Source organism: Haemaphysalis longicornis, unplaced genomic scaffold, assembly GCF_048455015.1.
Source record: "Haemaphysalis longicornis isolate Haplotype H1 unplaced genomic scaffold, Haemaphysalis longicornis Haplotype H1 scaffold_78, whole genome shotgun sequence".
Lineage (NCBI taxonomy): Eukaryota > Metazoa > Arthropoda > Arachnida > Ixodida > Ixodidae > Haemaphysalis > Haemaphysalis longicornis.
This window is the reverse complement of record NW_027526441.1, coordinates 724,867-752,655: the sequence shown is the minus strand read 5'-3', so window position 1 is coordinate 752,655 and position 27,789 is coordinate 724,867. Positions and strand designations below refer to the sequence as shown.

General features: G+C 46.0%; 4 non-coding genes across 4 annotated transcripts; 3 read left to right on the top strand and 1 right to left on the bottom strand.

Moving 5' to 3' along the window:
* The first annotated feature begins 5,379 nt into the window (after positions 1-5,379).
* On the top strand, positions 5,380-5,451 carry Trnah-gug (transfer RNA histidin (anticodon GUG)). The gene has a single exon. It is a non-coding gene; the product is annotated as a tRNA-His (tRNA).
* A 3,191-nt stretch (positions 5,452-8,642) lies between these two features.
* Trnay-gua (transfer RNA tyrosine (anticodon GUA)) lies at positions 8,643-8,730 on the bottom strand. Its single transcript is given in 2 exon segments — positions 8,643-8,678; positions 8,694-8,730. It is a non-coding gene; the product is annotated as a tRNA-Tyr (tRNA).
* Positions 8,731-18,923: 10,193 nt separating this feature from the next.
* Trnay-gua (transfer RNA tyrosine (anticodon GUA)) lies at positions 18,924-19,011 on the top strand. Its single transcript is given in 2 exon segments — positions 18,924-18,960; positions 18,976-19,011. It is a non-coding gene; the product is annotated as a tRNA-Tyr (tRNA).
* A 5,257-nt stretch (positions 19,012-24,268) lies between these two features.
* On the top strand, positions 24,269-24,341 carry Trnaa-agc (transfer RNA alanine (anticodon AGC)). Its single transcript has one exon. It is a non-coding gene; the product is annotated as a tRNA-Ala (tRNA).
* The last annotated feature ends 3,448 nt before the right edge of the window (positions 24,342-27,789 follow it).

The window sequence follows — 27,789 nt, the reverse complement described above, 5'->3', positions numbered from 1 at the left end:
TATGCTGTGAAGGCCCAGGAGCATTATTAAATCGTAGGGGACTCCTTCGTTATTCTCTGTGGGTAAATACCGTATACCATGCGGGGTAAGTGGGAAGTCTTTGTGTAAAGTTCGCTGCGTAACATCCCAAAAGTGAACCGTCATCCAGCAGTGTATAAAAACGTGGTCTATGTTATCCGGTTGTTTACAAATTGTACAGTCATTACCCCATGGTGTATCTAACCCCTTTTCTTTTAACAATGTTTGCACAGTAAGTGTCCCCGAATGAAGTTTGAAAAAAAAAAAATGACTTCACCCCCGGTTTTACAGCCATACGCTTAACTCTTTTAAGTACATCCTGCCCTGGGCCTTCTTTGTACAGTTCTCTATATCGTGGTATCGGGAACAGACTGTCGCAAACATCTTTATATAATTTTCTACGTGACACTGTACTCAAATATTCCATCGAAAAACGAGTTGACAGAAACCTGAGTGACATGACAACTTCTTTAAAATATCCTGAAAGCCTTCCCTGTATGTGCAAACTGGATACGACAAATTCCGGCAGTGCTTGAGACAGCCGCACCTGGCAAACTGTTCGCAAAAAAGGATCGCTTGTATCGCGCACGGGCAACACATTAAAAACCCCGGCCTTTTGTGGTGTAAAGATGTTAATAAGCTGTCCTGTCGCTTTGTATGCTACAAAGCACCCAGCCAATCCACCAATTGAGCGCGTTTAACTGACATTCCTCGGAGGTAGGCTAAAGAAGCGACAATAGGTGTATTCTCCTTTAGAGGGACAATGGGGACTCCCGCAGTGCTGTCGGAACGCTTGAAGGAAATCCTCGACCACGGCAAATGTCTGTCTGTGAGGGCGATCCCAGTTCTTGATACTTGGTGATCGTACATTCATGTTTCCATTGAGCATGCTAAATATATTTAAAACGACCCTCCAGCTCTTTCAATAAACATTATTTTAACTTCGAAATGCTCACAGCAAACAGTGAAATACCACATCTAGTACTCAAATGTGGGGGTCGCTAAAGACCTCAGCAAGTATTACGGCCCTACGTGCATGAGGTATCTAGGAAATTTGTTCAAAAGCCTTTTCTTTCTTTTCTAATCTTGGTGTTGTTTGCGTGCTCCAGTGAGGTTATTCGAGCTATGTAGCGGCAGTCGGGCACCTTTCTTTGAGTTGCAGCAATAAAAGCATTCGAACACTGCGACACCCCGCTCACCACATTCCACCTCGTATACACCTGTCCCCACTCCCCTAACCCACCCCTTTTCCATCCCGGAGCAGTGGGAGACTGAGCTGACCAACCCGGATGCGTCCCGCCAGAGGTCCTTGGCTTCTCGGGCCATCGAGTAAGCCTGGTCAAGAGGTTTCCTGGACTAGGGACGCTTCACCACCACCCTCTTCCCTTTTCCTTTTGCTCTAATAAACGTTTTCCACTACTACTACTACCATCAGTTTAACTAAAATTACAAGAAAAATGAACGCAGGAACTTCGAGGTGTATATGCTCCGACGAGAAATATCTCAGCACCCCTTCGTGCCGGCGATAACTATTCCTTTGGCAACACTTCCAGGAACGATGGAAAAAGTGAAAGCGTTTATCGGAAACTTGGCACGGTGCTCCTAATGTTGCCGTTGTAGGAGCATCCCTGATGATGACTGAATGTAGACGAGGGTTGATTACCGGCCGCAGCGGACGCTTTTCTGATGGAGGCGAAGGGCAAAAGCAACCGTGTGTTCGATATTTCGGCGCACGTTAAAGATTCCCAGGTGGTCAAATTTGATCTGCAGTCCTGCACTACGGCGCGCCGCATCGTCTGTAGAGCTTCGGAGCCTTAAACCCCACAATCAATCAATGGCGGAACGTAGGAAGCTTTTATATAGTGCAGCTTTCGAAAACATCCTTTTCCCTACGGCTGAAGCAGGGAAAGGCTTGCAGCCGGTAGTGATAACACTTAAGGATATTTAGCAAGAGAGAGAGAGAGAGAGAGAGAGAGAGAGAGAGAGAGAGAGAGAGAGAGAGAGAGAGAGAGAGAGAGAGAGAGAGAGAGAGAGAGAGAGAGAGAGAGAGGAGAGAGTTAGAATAAACTTAATCTTCCCTCCTCCTGATTGTGGTCACTCTGGATCAGTTAAGGGTGTCCTCAGGCCAGAATACTTCAGCTGTAGCCGGTCATCCATGTATTCTCTTAGTTGAAGCTGGGAGCAGGGTTAGCAGCTGGTATGCGTACCCACCCAGTGTGAAAGCTTGGGACTGGAAGGGACGTCTGGAGTGTTCAGCCATGCCTTCTGCCCCACGTCAGGAACACTATGTGGAATAGTGTTCCTGAAGTGTGGCAGAAGGCGGATTCAGGTGAGTATTTGGGGGAAAATATTTTGTGTCGGAGCTTGTTGTGATGGAAGGGGTAAGTTTGGAGCTGGCGAAGTACGTGTGGATCCTTCAGCGTTGGTGAGTTGCTTAACTTGGGGAGGAAACTGTTATGGCTTTGGAAACAGAACGTTGAATCATGGCCACAAAGAAAAGAACCAAACAGGACCTGTTTGTGGTCCTGTTTTAGCGCGCTGTTTCGAGAACCATGTCGCAATACCAACTCGCCCAACTCTCCATCCTGCTGCAGGAAACTGTTGGCAGGTTAGTGTGTAGTAAGAGAGCATGTGATGGATCTTTAGTTTAAATAAAGAAACGTGCCGTGACCAGGATTCTAACCTTGGTTATTGCGGCCACAACGCAAGGTACTAACAACTGTACGATCGCGGCTGCCCCAAAGTACACTGCAGCTGTCAGAATCGAATCGGGTGTTCCCAAGGAGACAGAACTGGTACTTGTTTTTTCGCGAAATGGGATCGTGGTAAAAGGGTAGAGGAATTGTGCTGGTTCCCTGCTTTGTTGTAAGAATTGTTACTCTGCCTCTGTGTTTCATGAACCTTACGCTTCGTTAGTACAATCAAACTGCTATGCCTTTGCTTTTTTATTCTTCTTTTTAGTTATGACCGTAGGGTGGAGCCTAAATGAATGTTTGCGAGTTCGGGAGCTCATTTTAAGTTTTTCCTATTTTAAAAGCAGGGCTGTTTAACATTGAGCTTGGGCCGATCTAGTTCAGGAAAAAAATATTAAGAAAAAACTCTCTAGGCTCCAGGCGCCCAGCACGGCCTTCTCGCAGTGGCTTTAGAAATGACTATGATGAATAACCTGTATTGGTCTGTGTCAATGTGCTGGCATTAGGGCACCCGCTCGCTGGGAGGCTTCCTTAGTCTGGGATTCCTTAGGCCAGCTGGCCCTCCGTACCCTCTCCCCCAATCGTCGCTGGTCCGAGAAGTTGGAGCTGGTAAGCCGCTCCACCCACTGCTCAGAGGTAGTGTTAGAGTTAGAAGTAAAGGTTGGGGATTGGTGGCACTCCCATACCACGTGGTACAGGGTGCCTGGTTGTGTGCACAACTGGCATTTTGCCTGGCATGGGGTCAACCGTGTCAACCGTATTCATCTGCTAGGGATGTCTGCTTATCAAAAAGGAAGATGGTTTGTACATGCGTGGTAAATAACATCCTAATATAGCTTTAAAAGCGTTACTCCTGGTCTTTGCTGCATTGCGTCTTCGGACGAGATCCCCCGCGGAAAATATTCCTAACAGTTTGTTGTTTTTGTGAATTACGCGAACGAGCTTATTGCAAGTTCCCGTGTAAAAAAAAAGTAGTGCTTTCCGCGTCAGCAAACACCAGAAGAACAGTACCAAAATAATTAAGACGACATAATGGATAACCTTACACCCCGGAAGAAACACTTTGCATCCCAAAACCCTGTAGAACCGGAAACTCGAGGAAAGCGGCCGTGACGGTTTCTATCAAGCACCCGCTAGCCTGCAGTTCCGAAACATCACAACGTTGACTCCGAAAAATTGCTTTTTAAGGCATTAAGAACCCCAACGACAACGGTGAAGTGCCTTCAGTCCGCACAAAAATACGTAGTGGGTGAACGTGATGCGTCGAATGGCATCATCGTGTATATTGAGATTATTGTAAAGGAAAACCAAGCCGCACAAAAAATATACACAAATTAAGCTAGATCTGCCACTTTGAGTTTTATAGCAAAATGTATTAGCCATTGTTCTTTGCCGGAAACTAAAAAGAGAAGCAACGTTAAAAATGAGAATACTAATATAGATTGAGTAAACAAATCGCGAAGGTGTATGTGAATTATTAAAAACCCCATAAATACAAATTATAAAAAAAACTTGGAATGAATGAAGTGAAGTGAAAGAGACTTTAATGATCGCCGGCAACAGGCGTAGTGTCTCCACTACGCCCGGACGTAGCCACTCGTCGATCCTGGTGGCATTCTACTAAGCAACACTTTCGTTACTCACTGCGGGGGTGCACACCCTTGTCCCCGAAGGGAGGGCGTCGGCCCGCAGCTTTCTCTCCGGTGCTGCCGTTCGAGAGCCGTTAGGACCTGCTGGACGGCTGAGAGCTGAATGTCCTTGTCGTAACTGCGTATGGCGTCTTGTAACCACGGCGGAAGGTCGGTCCTGGTTGAAGCTTCGTGTGATCGCACTTCACAATCCCATAATAAATGGGCGGCATAATAAATGGAATGAATGAAAAAAAATCGCGAACGTACTACATAAGCGTCAAGTGGTTAACAGAAAAACAACGATATCAAAAAGCGAATACGAAATCGCAAAGGTTCAACTAAAAATTACCCCACCTTCCCGCGAGGGGAACCCTGTGGAGATGCGACGCATCTTGGGGGTTCACTTGGTGTTTCCGTTGGGTTGATTCTCTAATTGCGCGAAACGTGTGAGGAACACGTATGATGTATTCTTTATTTCTTTGGCCGGTGCTGGAACGACCGCGGCTATGACGCAACGTGGCGCGGCTATGACGCAACACAATCCAACACAATCCACTTTAATCCAAATCCAATCCAGTCCAATCCAATCTAATCCAAGTCAAGCCAAGTCAAGCCAAGCCAACCCAATCGAATCCAATCCAATGCCCCTCGCGAGAGAGTGTTCGCTATCGGAGAGGAGAGGGGGTGAGCGGCGGAGAGCGCAGCTCGCGCGGCGAGGAGAATGGGGGAGGGGTGTGGACGGACAACAACAACGCCGTATGGAGGGACAAGGCGAGTGAATGAGATGCAGTCGCATCTAAAACACAATGGAAAAGCCATCGTAGAGAAGCTGTATGTGTTGGTGAATTCCTCTAATTACTTAACAAAATGTAAGGTTCCTGAAAAGCAGAGACAGAGTAACAATTTTTACAAAGTAGTAGGGAATCGTCGAATTTCTCTACTTTCTTGCTGAGATACCCCTAAGCGAAACAAAAACCAGTCCTGGCTCCTTGGGCGCACCCGATTCTATTCCGTGCTCTCCCCCGTCTTTTTGGGCAGCCGTGATCGTATAGTGGTTAGTACCTTGCGTTGTGGCCGCAATAACCCAGGTTCGAATCCTGGTCACGGCACGATTTTTTTTATTTTCACTTACGATCCATTACATACTCTCTAACTACAGACTAGCCCGCCAACAGTTTCCTCGCTCACAATACTACTCGCCAACGGTGAAAGAGTCAAGCATACTTCGTCAGCTCCAAACTGACACCTCCCCTCACAATACGCTTCGGAAAGCAAAATCTCCCCTCGAACGCTCACCTAAATGCGCCTTCTGCTTTACATCAAGAATACCGTACCACACAGTATGGGCATGCCCGAACACTGCAGACCTTCCTTCCAATCCCAATTAACCTTACCCCTTCATAGTGGGCGGCGATGCTGACCACCTCCGACTTCTGCTCCCAGCTTCTGCTATGAATAGGGCAAGGCGGCCGGCAACACCCAGAGAGTCCTGGATGGAGGACAGCTTTCACTGGTCCAGAGTGGCCACAATGACAGCGAACGAGGAAAATGAAGTTTATTCTCTTTCCCTCTCGAAAGATTGTTAATTTGACAACTACCGTTTCAGGGTCATTGTCACCGCTTGGCCCGAAAGAAGGAGGGTATTTTCGAAAGCTGAACTATTCAAAAGTTTTATTAACTGCAGCCACCGGGAGGCGTACTTTTACGGCGATAACATCGGGATTGGGGAATACCGTGCAACGCTGCCGGTAAACGCTTTCTCTATTTTCTTCGTTCCTGGAAGCACTGCCAAAGCAATGGCTATCACCAGTGGATAGCGGCACTGCTTGATTTGCTCGTCGTAGCCGATACACCCAGAATAATCTTCTTTGATGTTTCTCGTAATTTGATTTAAACTGGATGTTAAATGCGCTCATTCATGCAACTAAAAGAAAGCCAGCAAATACCCACGATGCTGTTTGAGTGATGTCACTTGAGCAGGCAGCAAACGAAGTCGACAAACAACACAACACCAATCGACACGTGGGTGAAGAATGACTGGACGAGAATTAGTTAAGTTTAGAACAAAAAATACGGAGTTAAAATATTTATTCCTAGTGCTAGCCTCCGTGCTAATCACTAAAAACCACAGTATTACAATGTTCTGAAAAAACCGTCTTTCTCGCGCGGGTAAAGATGCAGCAACCGCCAGCTCATGGGATAGGTACAGGTGCCGTCAGAAGTAATTGGAACTCGGGAGCTTTGGCCGAATCACATAGGAGCACCGTGTAGCTGCACTGGCGGCAAACGAATGGACAAGAACACGCATGCGCGACCGCAGACAGGGATAGCCAACCTAAACCTCTCAAAACACTTTTAACCTGTATTCGATCATTCTTTGCAGCATACTGGTCCAGGCGATGGCACCTGCATATACACCTGAATATACCCACCTGCATATGCATATAAACATATACACCTGTATATATACACAATACACCTGCATATACATATAAACCTGCATATACACACCAAAAAATGTTGACAAAAAATTATTGCAGATCCCGGTGAGAGCTCTGCCTCTCCGGGAACTCGCGTGCGCTGGAAGTGTGCCAAAGACGCCGTCAGATGTGTATCTGCTATCAGATCCATCGCCGTGACCAGTATACTACAAAGAATGCTTGAAGCGAGGTTAAAAGAACTGGTTTGAGATGTATACGTGGGCTATCTGCGTCGGCAGGCGCGCATGCGTGCTGTCGTCCTTTCGTTTGCCTCCGGTGCAGCAACACGGTGCTCCTAGGCGGTTCGGCCACAGCTCCCGTGTTACTATTACTTCTGACGGCACCTGTACAAAGAAGGTGAAACCACTTACTGCAAAGAGAAACTTTTTTATGCTGATCTTACAAACATTTTAGTGAATAACCATGGGAAGTTTCTGGGGGTGATTGCCCCTAAGGAAATACAGGGTATTCTTTTGAGTAATCGTTACGGCGAAGACGTTAGCTACTGCGAGTGCGCTGAATTATTCAACGTGGCTGGCGCTTCCGTATACACCAAAGAATCTAACAGTTCCCTTCCGATTTTGCCGTCCAGTATTGGTTCTGTAATGCCTAGCGTTCATTTCATCACTTTCGGAATATTATCCTCAATCGACAAACCGAAACTGTCTTTTTCAGCTGGATCAGACGATATTAACTTGACGCGTCTGAAAAATGACCAACAGATACGTGCCATTTATTTCTCACTGTTCTGTCTCTAAATATCAACAGGGAAATTATCTATCAACTGGAAAACAGGAAAGGTCACGCCAGTCTTGAAATCAGGCGACAAATCATGTCCGCTCAATTATCAGCCCATTTCCTTAACAAGCCTGCCTTGAAAGATCACTTCATTTACGAGAAATTTACCTTTAATAAGTTCTTTATTAATTTCGAAAACATTTTTCAGAAACATTTGTTTATGACATGCATACTAACCAAGGCAATAATGTACTGACCAAAGCCATTTTTCATGATTTGGAAGAGCATTCCACAAAATACCCGATAACCGCCTGATGTTAAAACTTTCAAAATTAAACGTAGACCCAAAAACGTTAACTTCGGTCGGAGAAATCCTAACAAATCGTTTTCTAAGTTTTTAGTGGCCATTACTTTACCCTCGAGCAGTAACATCAGGCCCCCTGCAAAGATCTGGTTTTCGCCCCTCATTATTCTTAATATACATCAACAATTTACTTGTGCATGTATATAGCAGTATTTTTGTTTTCGGACGATTGCCTAATACACCGTTAGATGACAAAACATATGCTCAAGTCCTATTGCAAGGACACATTACCCGTGTGCTTGAATGGTGCAGACGGTGGCCCATGACACTAAACCTGAATAAATGAAAATTGCTCTCTTTGCACCGTCGACGAAGCCCTGTCATCATTTCCTCTCAGCTTAATAACGACCGGGTGGAAAGCGTCAACGTGGAATTCAATCTAAGCAACGGTTTCACGTAGAGAGTGCATATTACTAAGGTAATATCATCGGCAAACAGATCACTCAGCTTCTTAAAACAACACCTACGTCGTGCACCCCCGCATTTAAAACTACTCACCTACAAACCTTTAAGTCGTATCGAAATTGAATACGCGTTGCCTATCTGGAGACCTCATCAAGCATTTTTAACCAACGTACGCTAACCCGCCTAATAGAAGTAACTTTCTTTGGAAAGTCTACGAACCGAGGTCGTGGAGCACAAAATGGACCTTTTGATACAACGAAATGTTTTAGAGTCATTTTAGAGGAACGAAGGGACACGAAAAAAAAAAAAACGCTCCGTCGAGCCGGATTCGAACCAGCGACCTATGGATACCAGTAAGACTCTTCTACAGTCCACCGCTCTACCAACTGAGCTATCGACGGGCACGGAGGAAAGTTTTTCCTAGAGCTTTTTGGGCGTCTTCGCCTACGATGGAGAAAGTAGAGCACGAATCAGCGGCAATGTACACGTGGTGCCCTTGAGGCGGGCACTGACATCAGGTAGCTTGTGCCGTTGCTCGCTGCATTGCCATGCATCGCAGCCAGGAGTTTCAATTGGTGGGAGCTTGTTCCTTGCGTTGAGCAGTGGTTTTCTAGCCTATTGTTTTCTTTACCTGCTTTACAGCAACTAGATAACTTTAATGCCTGCAGCGCAAAGACGCGAATAGTGGAATGACGTGACAAAATATTCCGTGCCGGTAAGTCCAGTCTTTCAAGTGGGAGCTGTCTTACAAATACAAAACAGCGCAATTATCATCATTAAACATTTACGAAAGTGAGCGTGACATCACTGTTTCAGGGAATTTTTTTCTGCTTTACTCACATAGAATAACCCGCCGCGGTAGCTCAGTGGCTGAGGCGTTGAGCTGCTGAGCACGAGGTCGCGGGTTCGATTCCCGGCCTCGGCGGCCGCTTTTCTGATGGAGGTGAAAATAAAAACACCCGTGTGTGTGAGATTTCGGCGCACGTTAAAAATCCCCAGGTGGCCAAAATTAATCCGGAGGCCTAAACTAAGGCGCTCCTCATCGCCTGCGTTGCGTCGGTGCGTTAAACCCTACAATCAATCACCTCACATGGAATAACCGCTTTTTCACATAACGAGCATTAAAAGTACAGGTAAGTAAATAAAGCTGGATAACGTTATCGACAAAACCAAATTGATTTGCACCAATTATCCCGGGCATCTGGTGATAATTATAATTATTCGACAAGCAAATGTCTGATCACGCCCACAACCTACAAGGCGATAATACAATCCGCATCACAAGGACGTGGGCTTCATTTATTGCTGCTGAAGCTCTCATTCGGACGTGCAGTTAACGTGATTATAACTACGGCATCGGGACAGGCTACTTCGCTATAAACAGTACTTTATTCAAAGAGGAGAAAATATACTTTCCATGTACTGCAGTAAATACCTTGACAAACTCCCAATCACAAGAACCCGAATCAGGAGATTTCGTTCAAGCTAGGTGTTATGCGGGATGTTTTATTATGAGGAGGTTGTTGCAAATTAGCGGAGAGAAAGCGCAGCAGGTGACGTCAGGCACGGACTGTATTGTCGAGACAAGTACATAAACAAGTACATAAATTACGCAAACACAGCAATCTAATCAATAGACTAAATGTCCTATGTAAAAACCCACGCAAAATAGTTCTCGCTCACGTGTGGGAGTCGGTGGCTTCGGAGTTCTGGAGCGGTGTGCTTGCCGTTGGCGCTGTCTTTTCAAGAGATGACGCGGCGCTGTTACCCGTGCGCTCGTTGGTCACCGAAGAGCTCTACGTTGCGGACGCTCGGGCTTTGCAAGTCTGGAAGATCATGGAGGAGGTTTGGCTCAAAGCGGAGGTACCCTGGGCGTTGGCGCCCGGCCGGTAACTCCAGTCGTTTCTTGAGACACCCAAGTGGCTTGAAGACGCTACTTCGTGCTCCCAGAAGATAGGACAGGACAGGACAGGAAAGGATAGGACAGGCCAGAAGGAGAACGTGGCTCGGCCTTGAGGTCTCCTGGATGATCGCGACCAGCCGAGAACTCACCGATTACCGCGTTCTTTCTGCCTGCAACTTGGTTGGTTGGTTGGTACCAAAAAAAATGGCTCGTACCCACTAAGGGGGATTGGCCAGGAAATGGGCGCTGACTGAGAGAAGAGGAAAAACTGGAATTTGGATTAAAAAGAAGTAAAGTGAATAAATATAGGAAAAAGGTGAGTATAAACCGGAATAAAAAGATAATAACTAAACTGCCAGAAAATGAGGTGCGGTAGCAGATAGAGCTCACCAACTACAAAATCAACACAAATGAATAAGGAAAGGATAGGCCGAAGGACAATCGTGGAAAGTACGTAAAAAAATAAAGAAAGAAGATTCGGTAGAGAAGGAGAGACAGTGAGCGGGAAGGCAGAGGATACAGGCGCAGACATGTTTTTAAGAGGTGCCCGCCATCTTGAATTAGCGGCTAGCACGGTAGGCGGCGTGATTCAAAGATGAATGAATGTACAGCGCGGCAAAGATCCCCGCGGCAAAAACCCAGTACTTTCGCCCCGAATGATAATATTAGAGGAACATTGATTGGGTGGGCCAATTGATTAAAAGGGTTTTCCAGATCTTTTTTTTTCGTATGGAGGTGAACCGTCGGCAGAAGAGGAGAAAATGTTCTATGGTGAAATAATTCATTGCAAAATGCACAAAGGGGTGAAGGGGCCAGATCGCAGCGGTGCAAATAATTTAAATTTGGTACGCCACAGCGAGAGTGAGTTAGGCTAACTTCGCATTCGTGTGATTGGCTAATCCGACACTTCCAGGAGAACCGGAGGTGCTCGAACTCTGAACCTACGCACGCAGTTTCAGCCATGCTTTTTAGGAGGCGTAATCTGCGAAAACGTGCCGAGGTGAGGAACTGTATGTGCTGCAAGATTTCCACCACTGGGCCGTCCAGTGCAAGTCCCGCCAACGTATCGGCCGATTCGTTAATTCAGATGCCAGCGTGTCCAGGCACCCACACAAAACGCCGCTGTCGTATTGATGTAGGCAATAAATAATTAAGGGCTCTACGTAGAGGAGAGCTATTTGGGGACGAAAGGGCAGTGCAAACTGAGAGAGAGTCAGTGATTACTATTACATGTTGTTTAGTAGAATCTAACTTTCAAAGGGCTAAGATAATTGCCAAGTATTCTGCATGAAAAGAGCTAGTGAAATCAGGTCGTCGGAGGGAAAAGGACCAGTCTAAACAGGGAGAAACAATACCTACGCCTGCCTTCTCATTACGGACGGAGGCATCAGTGGCGATAATGACGTGACCAGGAAAACCTGTAAGGTGACCCTGCAAAATGCAAGATAAGAGATTCGACGGGAGCAGTTTAGCATTCCTGGGGAAAATTTCATCGAAAGCTACATCTTGCCACCTCGCTTCCACTTCTCTTCATCTTCCTCCTTTTTCCCGGTGTGCTCTTTTTTCGTTGCGCCCCCCAGACGAGCGCTTCGTTGTCTTTACTTCTTACTCCGCCTCCTCGCTCTTAAACGCGCCTCCTCACACTAGGGTTCACTGTACAGGGAAAATATATGCCCCCATGCTTGCGAATAAAAAGAAAACATGAATAGTTGAATAGAACAGGAACACACAACCGCAGCAATAATAAATGCCAAAAGAGACAGAGCAGTATGAAATCAAACAAGGAGAGAGGCACTTCAGTCCGATGAATCTGAAATTGCCGACGTTAGTTCGAGCTGCTCCGAAGCTTACACCGTTTCCAGGTCACCCGTCTGGATATGCATTTCCGCCAATGCTGCTCTCCTCGTCGTCCCACACGCGGCATGAGTTCGCGGTATCCTCCGTTCGCCTCCACAGCATATGGCGCTTACACACAGCAAGAGTGTACAGCGACGTAGATGGCCGTTCTGCAAAGCGGTATTTCAGAAAAAGTGCAGGTCGTTTTGTTTAGGTAATTAAATCACAAGAAGTGTCCCCTGTGTTGCTGCCAAAAAAGAGCAGCTTACGTCATTGAAGGAATTTTAAAGGACATCACTAGCCCTCAGTGTGGCCGCCTCACCACGTTGTTGTTGTGTATCTTTTATGCTGTTGATCTGTGATGTGTTGCGTGTTGTCGCAACCAGGCAATAAAGAAAAAAAAGCGTCGATAGCTCAGTTGGTAGAGCGGTGGACTGTCGAAGCTCTCGCACTGATATCCATAGGTCGCTGTTTCGAATTCGGATCGGCGAAATGATTTTTTGTTTGTACGAGGGCTTCTGATTTGCTGTGAAAGCAATGAAATTAAAGAATACTGAAAATGTATGCCTCTCCTGCGTATTCTTGTGTGTTTCTCTTTTTTCAGGTAAGGTTTAACCACTGCACATCTGCGCTGTGGGTCTCCGTCCACCGATCACAAGATTTTTCTACGAAGCGATCCTGCACCAGCCGTAACACTGCGTGCAAGTAATTTAATTTATTTGTTACAGACTGCAAAGATTGCATAATCATCTTCTTTTTCAAAAGCTTGCTTTGCTCCACAATATTATTTTTTCTCAAACGCCCGCATATTGCCTCGAATGGCGCCGCTCTATGCGACAGCTATGTTTCACTATCTCCATAAGAAAACTATTTTCTAGTTAACATAGTAAAAATGATGTCTACTAACGTTGTGTTTGTCTATCGCTTAGTTCCCTTTGACATTTTTTCAGTGTGCTCAGCAACCGCTGAAACCCAGCCCCATTAGCAACAAAACTCAGCTCACCAATATTTGCCATTGACTATCCACCCGGATGTTTTAGCTAAGGAATTGTATATAAGAACTATTTAACGCTACTTTTAATGCGAAAAAGTAAAGAATCTAGATGCTGGGACTCGAACCACTGCGTTAAAAACTAAATGCCAGCGTGTTCCCATTGTGCACAAAAGCGGGGTGGGCAAGAACACTTTTTTTTTGTCGCCTAAAACATGTCCTGACAGTACAAAAAAGTGTATACGGAACGAGCGCAGGGATGGGAAAAAACGCGCTCTGTTACGGTAGGTACTCCTTTTCTATTTACGTTCTGTACGAAGATAAAATTAAGCAGAGGGCTTAGAACCAGCTCGAGCGGCCTTTACAGAGGAATACGCCTGTATTATAAACATCAAAATGCTAAAGTGAAGACACGTGCATTCATTCTTGCACCGTTTCCCTCATGCAATTACGCTCAGGCAAAAAATTAGAAATTCCATATTGAACAAGGTCATTAAAGAAATCATGTCAGCGTATGCTTTAAAACAGACCATTATAGTGTTCTGGGTGCCTGGACACTGCGGAATTCCTGACAATGAGCTCGCTGACCAAAACGCCGCCGCAACAGCACTGCGCTGTGAAATCGATGTTCCTCAGCTATCCTAGCTTGACATAAAACCGCTCATTCGTAAGGCACTACGAAAATGCTGGCAGCAACACTGGGACACACAGACAGAAAACAAACTCCACACTATAAAACCCCAAATTGGCAGCTACTGCACAGAAAAACATCACAGAACAACAGAAGTGTACATGAGCAGGCTACTTATAGGTCATACATATGCCACTCATTCCAATCTTTTAAATGGAGCCCCACCGCCACGATGCAACAGTTGTGGACATCGTCTGTCAGTAATGCATGCTCACATTGAATGTCCGCACTTCCACAGAGCGAGAAGGAAGCATTTCCGGTAACTGTACACTCACATGATTCCACTTCACCCATCATTGTTTTAGGCGATGAACCCTTCATTCCAAGTAAACATCTCTTTGCTTACCTTGGAGAAATTGGATTTTTAAAAGGCATCTCATACCACATATGTTAGAAAAGCACCTCAGTGGTGGTAGCTTTGATTGAGCATTCATTCTTTACTCTAACGTCATAAGCATCTGGCTCACTCCAGAGTTTGTTTTTTTAAATAACGGGCTCTATACACCCCGCAGTAGTTTATCACATTTATATTTTAGTTAAAATTTTACACCAGAAACGACCAACACAACCATTGTGTTGGCGCTCTTTGGCCTTCGTTGCCCTTGCGCCAGAAAACAAACCAACATCATCATCATTTCCTTCGTGTATGGTGTCCGTTATGCAGCGTTCATCGAATGAAGTCTAGCGCTGGCTAAGATTGCTGGACCATCGTAATGGTGTCGCAGGAATAGTTTCGTCCTGTTGTTCTATTTTTTTTCCAGAGACGAGAAAGCTAAAAAAATCGCGCCAATCCACCCCGTGAATGTGGTTGGAAAGCAAAGCTGTAAACGGCACCCATAACAATTACCCATGCGACGTAACTTAAATTCCCTCACATCGCTTTACAAATAGCAAAACCAGAGAGAAGTGAAATGCACTTAACCACACCATTTATTACTTCAAAGATATATTCTTGTTAAGGTTAAATCAATGCATGAAGCCTGAACGGTGTTTGGTTGAGTTGTATTGTTTTAGCTCAAGAGTGGAAACTTTTTTTATAAAATTAAAGTAAGCTCCAACCCGGTGTTAGACGATCTGTCTTCTCCGTCTCTGCGCCGCGGACGGAGGCGACGAGATTTGGGGCAGAGAAGGAGGAGGAGGAAGAAATACTTCTGTTCAGATTTCTGAACTGCCCAGAGTGCAGCCCTGGGGAGTGATTCCTTCTTCTGTGGGGCCCATATGCAGTCCTCGCGGCCTGTGTTCTGTACACCCGCTGAAGCTGGGTAGGTAGAGAGGGCCTAGACAGCAGCATCTCTTATTGCTCTTATTGGGTAGTTGACGGAAGGAGAGGAGGGTGCTCAGGGCTAAAGTCGCACACCCCGATTACGGGCCGGAGTGTTCCTACTTCAGAGCAATATTTACATTCAGCGACGTAGCTATTCGGATACATGAAGTGAAGACGCGTAGGTTGTGGGAAGGAGCCCCGACTGTATTAGGCGCTGGGTAGTTTATTGTTCTCTGGAAAGGGCAGGGTAAGGCGAAGGTACGGTCTGACTCAGAAGGCGATAATGCTGGGTTATCTCCCTGAACGTGACAAGCTGGTGACTGTGCTCGGGCAGCTCAATAGCACGGGAGGTAAAAGCGCAGGCTTGTTGGGTGGGCGTATTTGTTGCCCTCCATTGAAGCGTGAGCGGATGCCCAGATGAGCTGAATGGAACCGTTTGGGGAGTGGTTTTTTTCACACGCGCAGGGCAGGTTAGGACACCAAACCCTACTGGTAATTCCAGTAGGCTTGCTGGGAATCGATGGCTACCCTCCGAACCCCTGGTTGAGCGAGAGCCTAGGTGATGGCTGCCTCTTCTGCTGCCGCCATTTCTTGGGTCCTAAGCGAGGTACACGCAAGGAGGTTGGTTCTGGAGGTAGCCACGATGATGGCGTATTGCTTCCCTCGATGTTTGGAGGCGTCTGTGTAGATAACTGCATGATCCCCACCGAGGGTGGTGGTTAGCGCTTGAGCCAGTGCTTTTCGGTGACCCTCGTCATGTGAGGGGTTCATTTTTCTAAGCAAAAGGAGCATCTTTAGTTTTAGTCGCCAAGAGTCTGGGAGTACATCAAGCGGAGTGACATTCTGGGCTGCCCAGCCAATCTGGTGAAGCATGTGGTTACCCATCGCAGTTCTGAGTCGGACCTTCTGGTTGGAAAGATGGCCTTCTATCAGCTCTTTTACCGTGTTGTGTAGCCCCGTGCTAGCAGCCTCTGTGTGGACGCACTCATGAGAAGACCTATGGCCGGACCTTCTGGTTGGAAAGATGGCCTTCTATCAGGTCTTCCACCGAGTTGTGTAGCCCCGTGCTAGCAGCCTCTATGTGGACGCACTCATGAGAAGACGAATGGCCTGCTCGACGGCCTTTCTAATTTATATAAAGCATCTCTATGCCTTCCTTGTCGAGAAGAAGACAGGGGGTTGACATAAGTAACTCTCGAGAGGACAAAAGCTTCAGTTAATCGAAAGGTACCGGATTCCTTTAGGCCTTGCTTCTTGGTGGCAACTCGCCTGATCATGTGTATGATTTGATTAATGCTGTTTTTGAGGCGCTGCAAGGAGACGTCACTCTTGGTGTTAGCCTCGAGATGTAGGCCCAGGATCTTGATGCTGGGGCTTGGAGTGAAGGCCTGGCCATCAAGGAGTATTTGAATGTATTCCTTGGTTTGGCGTGAGGGCGGACGACAAGGAGCTGTAAGTGTTTACGTGAACACTGGAGGCCACAGGCTCTAGCACATTGGCGTACTAGAAGTGAGATGCCATGCATTGGTGTGAGCTTCCTTGAATTTTTTAAACTCTAATCCCATGAGAAAGGTACGCACAGGGCCACTAGATGAGCGTGAGTGGTCGCATAACGCTTTCACGTGGCATTCAGCGAGAAGGCAGAGGGTAAACCCGTAGATGTGCTTGGTGAGTACACCACCTTTCTTCCCAGTCTTCGCGTGGGCTCGTAGCTAAATCGGTAAGACAACGGAATCTCGCTTTGTTGGTCTATTAGTTCCAGGTTCGATTCCCGGCGGTGCCAGTACATTCCTTTATTTGTTCGCTGGAGTTTTCTGGTGACACCAACGGTCGCGAAAGAACCCTTGGGGGGTAGAGGTAAAAAGCTTTGCTTTAAAACGCGGAGCGCGTGCTTCCCCTCTTTTGTGGCAAGCATTTTGCTACATCACCTTCTGACTTCACCTCATGTCATGAGTTTCTTTTACAGTGCGTGTAACGTCTTATCACCCGATTTTAAAACTAAACTTCATGTTGCGGAAAAAACACGTGGAATACATTAGCATCGAGCCGGTGTTTGTTCATTTCTGTACACGCGTCGATGCTTTTCGGGATACATTTTTCCGAGGCATAACTCAAGATCAAAATCTTCTCTAGATTTTAGAATTTCTTCTACGCGGACTATTGGGAATATCCGGCCCACGATAATAGAGTGCTATGGACGTACGGAAGCGTACCTCGGCAAAACTGGGCGCCACTCACTCACACTCACACCAAAAACCTATTTTTCGCCACGTACTCACTCGCCCTCACGCTCACTACGCGCCCTCGAACACCCCCACCCACTCGCGCTAACGCTCACCACTCACAATAACCACTCGCACTCACTTGCGCTCACGCTCACCACTCGCCGTCACCACTCGCACTCTCTCACGCTCACAATTCGCCGTCACCACTCGCTCTCACTCGCGTTCTCGCTCACCACTTGTCGTCTCACATCGCACGCGAGTGTGTTCAACAGACCCCCCATGAGTAATGTAACGGAACAGTATTAGTGTATTACCGCGTCAGCAGGCCATCCAAATCATATGCCTAAATCAGCACGCCACCAGAGAATTAATTCAGAGTGCCCCAAAGAAGGAGCTCATTAACGACAAATTTCCGTAGCTGAAACCAATACTGCCATTAACAACCACTACAGCGACCGGCTTCTACGACGAATAGCCAACAGCCAGGACAAGAGCAATGGCGGAGCTCACCGTGGCAAGCCCCGCAAAGGGCGCGAGTAAAAAAAGTACACTGGCGAGTGGTGAGCGGGGGTCCCCGCGAGTTGCTCCAGCACACGCGAGGGGTGAGTGGTGCTCGCCGCGGGTGGCGCTCGAACTCGTGAGCGGTGAGCGGGGCTACTGCGTGTGGTGCTCGCACTCACTCGCGCTCACACTTTCCACTCCAAAATAATGGCGAGGTTCACTCACCACTCACTCATGAACGGTGAGTGGGGGTGTGAGAGTGCACTCGTAAATGAGCCTGCCGACGTATGTAAGGAGGTGTTTAGGCGGTGCCTTCGAATTTTACCTATGCAGTAAACAGTCGCTTAAACAAAATTGCGTTATTCTCCCGTTATTCGAGGTTTGTCAGGGGATTAACTGCAGTACATGGAAAACGTATACTCTCAACTTTAAACAAAGTATTGCTTATTGCAAAATTTGTTTCCTGTCCCGATGCCGTATTTATAACAGCGGGTCACTGCACGTCGGAATGACAGCTTCAAAGCAGCAAATAAAAATCGACGTCCTTGTGTTGTGGATTGTATTATCGCCTTGTGGTTTATGAGCGTGATCAGTCATTTGTTTTCTGAATAATTATTAATATCACCAGATTCCCGGGATCATTGGTGCAAATCAATTTGGTTTTGCCAAAAGCGTTATCCTGCTTTCTTTACTTACCTGCACTTTTAATAGTCGTTATGTGAAAAAAAGCGGTTATTCTACGTGAGTAGAGCAGAAAAAACTCCCTCAAACACTGATGTCACGCTCAAACTGTCGAAAATGCTCAATGATGATAATTGCGCCATTTTGTATTTGTAAGACAACTTCTGCTTGAAAGACTGGACTTACCGGCACAGAATATTTTGTCAAGTCTTTCCACCATTCTCTTCTTTGCGCTGCAGGCGCTAAAGATGCCAACTTGCTGTAAAGTAGGAAAAGAGAACAATGGGATAGAAAGACACTGCTCAACGCGAGAAACAAGTCTCCACCAATTAAACTCCTAGCTGCGATGAATGGGAATGCAGCGAGCAACGGCACAAGCTACCTGATGTCAGTGCCCGTCTCAAGGACACCGCGTGTACATTACCGCTGATTCGTGCTCTACTTTTTCTGTCGTCGGCGAAGACGCGCAAAAAGCTCTTGGAAGACCCTCCTTCCACCGTGACCGTCGATAGCTCAGTTGGTAGAGCGGTGGACTGTAGAAGAGTCTTACTGGTATCCATAGGTCGCTGGTTCGAATCCGGCTCGACGGAACGTTTTTTTATGTCCCTTCGTTCCTCTAGAGTGCCTCTAAAACATTTCGTTGCATCAAAAGGTCCCTTTTCTGCTTCACGACCTCAGTTCGTAAACTTTCCTAAGAAAGTTACTTCTGTAGTAAACTTGAAAATATTGTTCCAACGTGGAATCCACACCAATATTACTTTTTTGACGCCCTTTAAGCCATTTAGACTCGCGCGGCTAGCTTCATAACCTCCCAGCACAATTTCCGCACAAGTGCTACTACTATAAAAATATCACTGTCCCTCAGCTCCCTGGATCTTAGACGAAAAAGCATGCCTCAACTTGTTCCTAGAACTGTATTTCAGTTTTGCTTACTTACATATCTCCCTTTTTCTTCAGCCAATTCGAACTTCGCGCAGTCTTTTTAATTCCTTGAGGGTTCGAAATTTCAATGGTTCGACTAAAGCTTTCAACAAATCCTTTCTTCCGTTAACTACTGAAAATTGGAACCACTTCCAAATGCAGTAGCCGATTAGCGAAAAACTCTCAAGTTTAAAACTTTGCTCGAAACACGTTTGAAAACCATGTCATCGTAATGTCTCTGGATTAGATGCATGGTCAGCTGCTTTATTATATTTTGCACCTTCATGCCAGTTTGAATTGTGCTATCAGTTGTGTAACGAGTTTTTCTATACTATAGCACTGTAGTCCAAATTTTAGAATTATATCTCGCTTGGTGTTCTTGGTCTGCAATTGCCTTTGTGTGTGCGTGTAATACCCCCCCCCCTTATGTAATACACCACCAGGCGCCCTTAAAAGCAAATAAAGGGTGATGATGCAGGTGAAATTTTCATTCAGTGTTTCCAGCGCATTATAGGCTAGCTGATTGATACGTCATTGTTTCCTACAGTGGCATTGCAAGATATAATTTTCTCGGGGACACCGTGTGATGGATGTTGAGCGCAAATAAAAAACCATGCCGTCATCAAGATTCGAAACTGGGTTATTGCGGCCACAACGCAAGGTACTAACCACTATACGATCACGGCTGCCCAGAAGAACGTAGAAGCGCTCAAAACAAAATCTGGTACTCCCAAGGAGCAAGACCTGGTTTCTGTTCCGCTTAAGTGTATCACAGTAAGAATATAGAGAATTTCGACGACTGCCTGCTATTTTGTAAGAATTGTCACTCTGCTTTTGCGTCTGTGGAACCTTACGTTTCGTTAAAAAGAGCTAAAGCAATCTGCCAACACAGGCAGTTTCTCTGAATTTTGCTTTTTCATATCTTTTATGTTTATTGATCTGCGGGTGGAGTGTAGTTTAACCTTCGTCATTTCGTGAGTTTGATTTTTAGTTATATAATTCATCTTTCTTTTTATGTCAAGCGGAGAATTGTTAGGTATAGTACTTTTGCAATTTTGTTCATTCATATAAAGTATCTTCGAGTTTGTATTTTTTGCTGATTGTTTTTAGTTATGCAGGTAATCCTGTACGTTTTCTTGATTTTTTTAAAGGGGTCCTGAAATACCTTCCGCCGATGCATTGATGTACTGTCGGGAGCAAAAGTCTGGATTCCACGCGAGCGGCGGCCGAAATGCATTGCAGCGCCACCCTGCGAAAGCTCGCCTGCTGTCGAGACACCGGCTGTAGGGCCTATCTTAACTGCACGCATGTTCGTTTGCTCGCACGAGTCTGATACGCTTTTTGTTCACGGAAAGACCGAACGGTGTCGCTTCGGCCATGTCTAGCATTTACGACTGGGCAATTCCGTCGGCGTGTAGCATTTGCGATACGGTCTCAGTGAGTGGCAGTAAGCGGCCACTGATGCGTTGAACGGGTAGTTTTTCGTCACTCTTTATCAGCGTTGCACATCGAAAGTAGTTGCTATCTGCGACTGCACCGCAAAACAATAGTCTCAAACTGGTTTAAGGAAGCGTGTCGCTTCGCGACTGCTTTTATCGAATGAATCGAACGAACATGCGTGCAGTTAAGATAGGCCCTACAGCCGGTGTCTCGCAGCAGGCGAGCTTTCGCAGGGTGGCGCTGCAATGCATTTCGGCCGCCGCTCGCGTGGAACCCAGACTTTTGCTCCCGACAGTACATGTACCCAAATAAAGCAATGTATTTGCAATCTCCTCCCGCAAGAATTTTGTTAAAGCAATGAGTATTAGCTGAGAAATCGTAAATCAAAAACCGCGCATTATCGTCGCTCCGCGTTTCCTCCTCCTTTCGACTTCCTCTCCGCTGTTGACGGCGCGCGATCCTTGCCTCCCATGATGCTGCGCTCCGCAGCGGTGACGTACTTCCGCTATTGCGCTGCTCAGACTGTCGTCTGCTACGTGCAAGCTTTGTTGACACCATGAATTCCGCACTCCGCTCAAGGCTGGAAAAGCGAACGAAAAATCTGTCTGCATGTATGCGGCGGCCTGGCCTTGCCCTTTCGCGGTGTACGTTGCTGGCGGCACATGACTTTTTATCGGTGGCGAACTCGCAGCCGCGCGGGGAGGGTCGTGCGCTCGTTCCCTTGATGCGCCGCGCACTGTTTATCCAAAAAGCACCGTATGAGATGTGGCCCCGCTGGTGCCGGGTCTTATTTTGTGGAGGTGGTAATTCCTGCCGGCGGCATGTGAAAAAGTCATATTAAACCGATACAGAACCCATGTACAAAACGCTTCAATCATGTGACCAGTTCAGCTTGGGGCGACGCGTGGTGGAGAGCGGCAACGTTGGCAAAACATGCTCCGGCGCGGCTCTGAGCTTTCTAGCGCTGGAGCGAGCGCCATTTCTTTGACAATCTCAAACATCGGTTGCCTTGGCAACAACGCACAAACCGCTCCAGAAGTCAGTTACGGTTGCGTGATCCCGGTTCAGCTTGGGGCCCCACTTCGCGACATGTGGGCACTGCAGGCGTACAACTCACTCCCACTGGGAAGTGGGAGATGCGTTTGGCATTACAGGAGGCGATGGTGTGTGTGTTGTGGACGCCTTTGTTTCGCGATGAAATGCGACGTTGTGCTTCTGCGGGTGGATAGTGCTTCCCATGGTCTGGATTGTCTTTCTTTAGCGAAGTACGCGCATAGGGTATGTGCAGTGTGCGTGGCTAAAAGCCATCGGCTTGTGCGCCATAGTTAAGTGACTTGCTGTTCGTCCCCGCAAAGCGCGCGCGAGGTGAGTACCGAATTTACGACGGGCATGAGGCAACCCATCCTCTGTCAATCGTGGTTCAGACTTTCAACGCATGTTGTGACGTTGTGTTCGTTAGAAACGCATCTCTGGATTGTTTTGAAGTTGAATAAAATGTATGCGTCAAACCCGGGCATTCGGCTCAGGGCGTTCTCTGCGATTGCACGAAAGAAGTGCCACGGGGCTTCAACGCTTCCTTTATGGAACGTACTCAAGTAACAGAATACCCATGTCGTGTTATGGCCGTGTTGCATTCAATACAAACGGTTAAGCGTTTGTTTTACACTTGTTTCGTTTGTCGTAAAATGCGCAAGCACTCCAGCACTCCGCTGGCAGATCAGCCGGCGAGCCGACGCTGAGCAGACAACTCATCTCTTTGCAGGAAGTGCGTGAAAAAGCCGCCCAATAGCAGGATGTCTAGCTCATGACGAACATCTGGGAATCGATGATGTAGACATGTGAAGATGGCGGCGTCCAAAAACACGAAGGGAAGGGTGAGAAAAAAACGACAAACTTTGCAACAAAAGTGTGAGCTTTCCGCTGCGCGTAAAAGAATAATACTTGGCACAGAGGACGTTGACGACCCAATCTAACGATTGCGCTAGTTCATTTAGTGTGCTCAAAATGCCTTTCAGGGCCCCTTTAAGTAGTCGTACTTTTTACGTGGTTTCTCTTATTTCGTTTCCTGCAACAGATAACAGTTACTTCATTTTTTTGTAAAACTCAAGTTGGGCGATTTAGCTTGACTTTTGTATATTTTCTGTGCTGCTCGGCTTCCTCTCCCAACGATCTAAATATGCACTATGATACCTGTTAGATCCATGAAGTTCACCCACTACGCATTTTAGTGAAGATTGATGGCACTGTGGCGTCTGTATTGGGGTTCTCACCCAAGAATTCTCACGCCTTAAAAAAGAATTTACCGAAGTCAACGTGACGGTGTTGCGGAAATTGAAGCTAGTAGTTGCTTGATGGAAACCTTGGCGACTGATTTCATCAAGTTTTCGGTTGGACTGGGTTTTTTGCTCCAAAGAGTTTCTGCGATCGAGTAAGGTTTTCCATTACACCGTGTACATCATTTTGGTACCGTTCTTCTGTTGTTTGCTGGCGGTTCCACAAGCACTTTTTTTACACGTGAACTTGCAATAAGGTGGTCGTTTGCGTCATTCACAAAAACGACCAACTCTGAGGAATATGTTTCGGAAGGCTCTCGTCCAAAAAAGCAATATAGCAAACATCAGGAGTCAGTGTTTTTGAGCTGTATCGAGATGTTATTTACAATGCATGTACAAACCATTTTCCTTTTTCATAAGCGGTTGTTTATAACTGAGAATCACGGTTGATACGCAGTGTAAAAATCGTGTCAAAACTCAGAAAACTGCCATGCACTAAATTTGCTGGTTAATAGTTTTAGTTTTTCTCGTATACAGTTCATTAGTTCACAAGAGTTCTTTCTTTTGCAAAGAAATGTTCTCTTAACTCCTCCCACGTAGTATTTATTTATAGAAAATACGAATGACGTTGGTACCTGTTGCTGAATATTTCTATAAGCTAACGTACTGCTATCGTGAAGCAGCAGAATTGCTATGACACACGTGATGTGCTTCTTACGCGTTACCAGGTAATTAGGTATTTTTTGATACCTTCCAAGAATACAGCTTAGAACACGTAACCTTCTAGAACAGACTCCTTCGGTTTTAATATGCGTCATTCAACGTTTCTAATTAAGAGCGCAAATTACTTGCAATAATTGTAATTTAGGATTAGTCGGAAAGTAACTGATAATCTGAGTATTTTACAAAATGCCAGTTTCATTTATTTATTTGTTTTTTTTTTTATTTTTGAATTCTTTGACTTGCAGAATTTTCGAGAAGGCGACAAGTCGATTTATATCAAGGAACCCAAGTGGACTGCAACCCCTGCGGGCTGGAGTATAGAATCAATCTCTCTTGAGTATATCTAAGCATTTTAAGCATTATTACGAAATGCTAATACGAAATTTAGTAGCTTAATTGAGTTTCAATAATATCGCGATGCACTGCGTAACAGAGTGGAGATACGACTGCTTATGCACAACGCGAGGCGTTCTCCGTTGCGGTGCCAGTCGGGGGTGTAGCTCAGATGGTAGAGCGCTCGCTTAGCATGCGAGAGGTACGGGGATCGATACCCCGCACCTCCACGTATTTTTTTGCTTTGACCGCATGCACAGCGAACGACGTTTCTGGACGCTGAACACAGGGCCCTTGAAACCAAGTGCGGTTTCGTGGTTTGTCAACCGACCGTTTCGTCACCTAACAAGGTTTAGCCGGCGAAGTGGCAGTGAGCGTATGTATATTCACGCCTGTTTGAATAAGTTGTGAAATTATAATTCTTATACAAGAGCGGATGTTGAAGCTCACGGCCAAGTCAATTTATAATTACAGATAGTTAGAGTATTGAAGTAGATCGGTCGGTCTTCATACAGCAGGAGTATCTTGTAGTTAGCGCGTGGGCGGGCGCTCTTACACAAGTCAGGTATCTGGTGGAATGCTAAAGATTTACCCAGCCGACGATGAAGTGAAAGAGTTACGGCTCGTTATACCAAATTCGCATACCGTGACTGAATGGACAATCAAATGAAGACACACATCCACCATGACAACGTGCCACGATGAACACCAAGAAACCTTAATCGAAGTACCGGCCCTTCTCAAATCAGTGTTCAGTGTGAAAGTGTTTGAGTGAGACATAGAAGTCAACAAATGCGATGTCCTATCACAGCTAGAACTCGGTAGGCTCTAAGTGAAGTTCAAATTCGCACCACGATTGAACGTGGTGCCGAATAGCAGGAGCCGATGACGCTGGTATGGGTCAGGGATGGAGGTTCCTGTTTTGAGTTTGAACCCGCCCTCCTTGGTCTTAGTCCTGTTTTTTACGCGCTGTCTTTCTAGTTAAAAGACGCATCCGTAAGTACCGCAATAACACGCTGGGATGGAAATTATAAATCCAGATAAAAATACGAACAACGTCTAATTAATGAGAGGTTATCTTCAAAATGTGCAAGTTAAAAAAAAACTCCTCGCATTTCTTTTTTTACAAAGCAGTGGTCCGAAAAGGTGCGCCGTTTGAAGGCGGTCACTACCCCTCATGATGTTCCGTATCCATAACGTCTCGTTTCGCCTGTGTGGCATCGACCAGCAGGTCAGCCGCTTTGCCTTTTGGGTCTCCTGAGCTGGCGTCGTAGTTGGCGTGGCTCCATTAGCCTGCCCTGAAAAGCGGTACAGTGGAGGGAGAAATGCAAGCCATGCTGCAAAAAAGATTGGCGAAAGGGCAGTGTAGGGTTATCGTACCTATCTAAACTTTAGTCGGGGTTTTGTCTGTCCTGAAAGGTTGGACTCCAGACGTTGGGCGGCTGAGATAGAACAATTCAGCGACAAAGCTGCCAGCCTGTTGCTCAACAGCTGATGCCCCTACGCCGGTTGGCTCGCTCAAAACATTCACTAAATAGAAATAATATAACTCGTGTATGTTCCAGCCAACCCGTTTTGTCACTGAATATTTTTACTCCAACCGACCGAAACAAATTGTTTTGAGCCCACGTTTTGAAGCACACGTTTTGAACAAACGTTCGGAACAAACGTTTCGAAGCTCAGTAAGTAAGCTGAATTGCCATTTCGGGTTTTACTCAGAATATGAGCTATCAAAAACAGAATGGTTTGTGTATTAACAGCGAATCTGTTTAGTCAGTCGTATTTTGTCTCGTATGAAGTTAAAAATGCAATGAAATTGCCGAGTGCGCGCGCGAGAGCGCGGGCATCGCTCAGAACGCCCGGAATGCAGTTATCAAAGCGAAGAAAATGCCTAGCGCTCATTTGTGCGCGCCTAGCAACGACCACCCAACGTCCCCTATGCAGGTTTGTCAAGCCAACCATACCAACTTAGGGAAACTGGCCGAGATTGCGGTGACCGCACGGGAGTTAAAAACCCTAGAAAATGCCGAGGGCTCGTGTGTGCGTGTATGCTTCCAAATTTCCAACGCGGGTATGGCGTCTTCCGACTTCGTTATCCAACTTTCCCTGGTATCATTAGGCAGTCCTTGAGTCCGCAAGACAACAAACGTGAACTCAGGCTCTCCAAATTTTATTGCCTCAATCCGCCAAAAAATGAAGGTATTGTTAGGTCCGTGGTTAGCTCTGTTGCGCTCGGTTGGAATTAATTTAATTTTGGGCGTAAGCCGTAGAGGCCTATCCTCGAAGTCTTTATTTGTCCGGGTTTAGCGGAGCCTCCGGAGCGCGCCTGCGCAATGTAGTGGGGAGAGCCGGCGTGCGGTAATCAGGGTATAGCTGCGCTTTGTGCAAATCGCCAATGTCACGTGGTAGTGCTTTAGAACAATTGCGCGCCTTCCGATGAGATTACGCTATTAAAACGACTACAGGTGGAACTTGGGCGAAATCTACCCGCAGCGGTGGCTCAGTCGATAAGGCGTCGCGCTGCTGAGCACTAGGTCGCGGGTTCGACTCCCGGCCGCGGCGGCCGCTTTTCTGATGGAGGCGAAAAGCAAAAACACCTGTGTGTACAAGATTTCGGTGCACGTTAAAGAACCCCGGGTGGTCAAAATTAATCCGGAGCCCTCCCCTACGGCGCGCCTCATCGCCTGCGTTGCGTCGGCGCGTTAAACCCCACAATCAATCAATCAATCAATGAACTTTGGCGAAATCTGTATTATTGTGGAAATGCCATGCCGTATACGTTTTGACCGTGTCCGTGTTTTGAAAATATTTCTCTTATATTGCATTCTTCAAAATTTCGTTCGACAAATTATCGGAATTTACGCTATTACAATGATTACATTCGAAAATTTCCCAAAATCTGCATTATTGTGGAAATGCAGGGGATTGCACGATTTGCCATTACCAGTAATTATTTTTCCTATTTTTTTGTTTTTCAAGATTTCGTTCTACCAATTATGTCCATTTACGCTATTATAACGATTACAAGTGGAACTTTTCCGAAATTTGCATAATTGTGGAAATACATGGGGTATACGTTTTGACAACTTTTCCGAAATTTGCATAATTGTGGAAATACATGCGGTACGTTTTGACATTCTCCGTATTTTTTTAAATATTTTTATTATTTTTTACTCTATAAAAATTCGTTCGACCAATTATCTACATTTACGTTTTACAACAATTACATTTGGAACTTTCTCAAATATGCATTATGGTAGTAATGCAGGGCGTTACACGGCTCGCCATTTTCCGTAATTATGTTATGGTTTTCTTAATTTTCTAGTTGTTCAAAATTTACTTCGATCAATTATGTACATTTACTCTAATATGACGACTTCAGATGGAGCTTTTCCGAAATCTGCATTATTGTGGAAATGGCATGTGGTTATACGTTTTTACATTCTCAGTATTTTTAAGATATGTTTCGTATTTGCTAGTTTTTCAAAATTTCGTTCGACCAATTATCTAGTTTGCGTTATTACAACGATTACACTTGGATCTTTTGTGAAATCTGCATTACTATGGGAATGCAGGGCGTTACACTCTTCGCAATTTTCTGTAAACATATTGTATTTTGTATTTTTTGTATTTTGTATATTGTATTTTTGTATTGTATGCTTTATCGACGGTGTCGGG